This window comes from Drosophila santomea, chromosome 2L (assembly GCF_016746245.2).
Source record: "Drosophila santomea strain STO CAGO 1482 chromosome 2L, Prin_Dsan_1.1, whole genome shotgun sequence".
Lineage (NCBI taxonomy): Eukaryota > Metazoa > Arthropoda > Insecta > Diptera > Drosophilidae > Drosophila > Drosophila santomea.
Window position 1 is genome coordinate 14574201 of NC_053016.2, and position 2473 is coordinate 14576673.

Below are 2473 nucleotides of genomic sequence, written 5' to 3' on the forward strand. Positions count from 1 at the left end.
ACGCCTATTCTTTTCATTTAAATTTACTTTTGTAAGCGATATTCCTTGAGGTTTTCTGGTTGTTTCTCATTTTTCTAATTGTAAGTCAGACATCTCTTTGTACTTTGGGTAGATGCCCCTTTGGCTATAAACCATTTTTTTAAACATTACTGTATAGGTTTATCCGCAGTCATTCTGCAATTTTTACTGCCTTCGGGATTTTGCAAGTCTGAACTGCAATTACTTTTTCGTTGGGGTTCTCACTTAACTTTCAGAGATTTTGAATTATGTATGTTTTGAAGAAAAAAAACTTAGCAAACGGATCCAAAAAAAAGGAAGTCCTAGAGAAAAAGCAATAAATAGCGTTCCAAATGCTTCTCAACTAATATCCTACTTTACCCTCTAAATAAAAAAGTTTTTAATATTGTACATACTGTTTAAAATGCTCATTAAATATAAACTTCAGACGTATCTGAAAGGAAAAATAAGGAGTAAACAATAAACCCTTGGATTTAATGTCAAGTGGACTTGAAGAAAATATTCCAAACTATAATTACACATTTGCATGCCGAGTTGGGCAGGCACTTGGCCATTTGGCACGACAGAAACCCCTCAAGTCGCCAATGCGAACAGTAGCACGTGCGTTTGGACTTGAGCTCGCTGGGAATTTATAACCCACGCATTAAATTGTGCAGCTATCTAAGAAATTAAGCAGCAAACTGCGAGATACATTTAGCCGCTGGTCATATTTTGTAATCAGTTCCATTTGCCGCTCACCAAGCAGCAGCAGCAGCAGCAGCAGCACCGCGAGTAGACACACTTTTGTGTTTTGCGTTGACCACAGACTCCGGCACAGACAGCATGGAGCCACCACCTCGCTGGTCTGCTGCTGTCCAGTTTTAAGACCAAACCCAATCCAATCCAAGCCGTTCCGTTCCGTGCCGAGCCGAGCCGAGCCAGCCACTTTGGCAATTCAAGCCAAGCGGCATATTTTCATGGGGCTGAGGCTCTTGTGCTTTTGCTGTTGTAGCCGCTGCGTTGACATTTTTATGGACATCGGAATGCTCCAACCGCCGATTGACTCTTAGGCGAACCCAAAAAGCAAAAAACAAAACAAAAAAAAGGAAAACAAAAATCGTGGCCACTTTGACTTTGCCCCTTTTTCGTTTTTAGCCAACTAACTGATTAGCGAAACAATTTCAAATATTTGTGTTAAATAACTTGACAATTAATTGCATTTCGTAGATGCGGTTGCGTTTGTTGTGGTTTCAATCGATTCGATAATTCGCATTTGGAGATGGGGTATCCGAACCAAATGAAGTTATACGATTCGAGAGTACATTTTGCTGCGGCGTTGGCGGTGCGTTCAAAGGAATTAAATAGGATAATGGAAATTTCCTGCTGAACACAAGAGAGTTAAAATATTTCTAGGAATGTAATGAACTCATAAAGTTAATTAAACTAAAAGTTATTTGAATAATATATACATTAAGTTAGGTATTTTAAGGCTCTTCATAATGTGCTGTCTGCAATAAAAGATAGTTAGGCACATGTGCAAACGATTTCAAACGATTCACTTGGCAACTAGGCCAAACAATTACAAAATTAAAGCCGGCAAAAAGAAAAAACTGTAAGTGGCGCAGTATCTTTTTCACGAAGCCTGAAAACGAACGGAGAGTCTGAAAAATTGCCATGGAAAAAGCATCTTTATAGACAAGTCGAGCCACGACGACTCGTTAAACAGACAGACAGACGGACTGTCCAAGGTAATCAAGAAGCGTCTAAATGGACAAAATGGAGCAACAAGCACTAGTTGCTGTCAACGCATCATTCGAAATGGAGCAAGAGGATCTAATCCTCGGAGGCAATAAATTTCAAATAATTTCCAAGCACGGACAAACAAATGTGGCATAAATCGTCTGGCTAACGGTAACGGAAGCATGCAAAGCCAAAACATTGACACTAATGAATGTGGCCAACACAAATGTAATTGTCGAATGACAATTTGTTTACAATTGCCAATGCAAAGCAACTTACGTTGCTATTTATTACTTGGCAGGACGATCTAAAAGCTATTTCGACTATCAGGTACCCTATACCGTATAGCTGGAGTAACATATTATGAATACCAAGCGACAAAGTTTACTAAATACTGAACTTTATTTTCATAATTATTTGTATATATTTATTTCTGGATCCCATAGAGTAATATAAATTGCATGCAGCATATGAATCAATGGATATCAAACTGTAACCGGGTCATTATCGAAAACACTTTTCGCTGAGCCGGAGTAGCCAGAAGTTTGGCATTTTGATTTTCTAATTTATGGCCCAGACTTTCGCTCCAATCGAAGGCCCGTCTCCCAAGCTGCCCGTGTTGCCCCTCTGCTGGCCACCCGAATTGTATCTATATCTGGTTGCCTGGTTGCCATGTTTCGCTATCGCCAGCGTCCATGTCGTCGTCTGCCTCTCCTTTTTGGTCGTGGTGTGATTT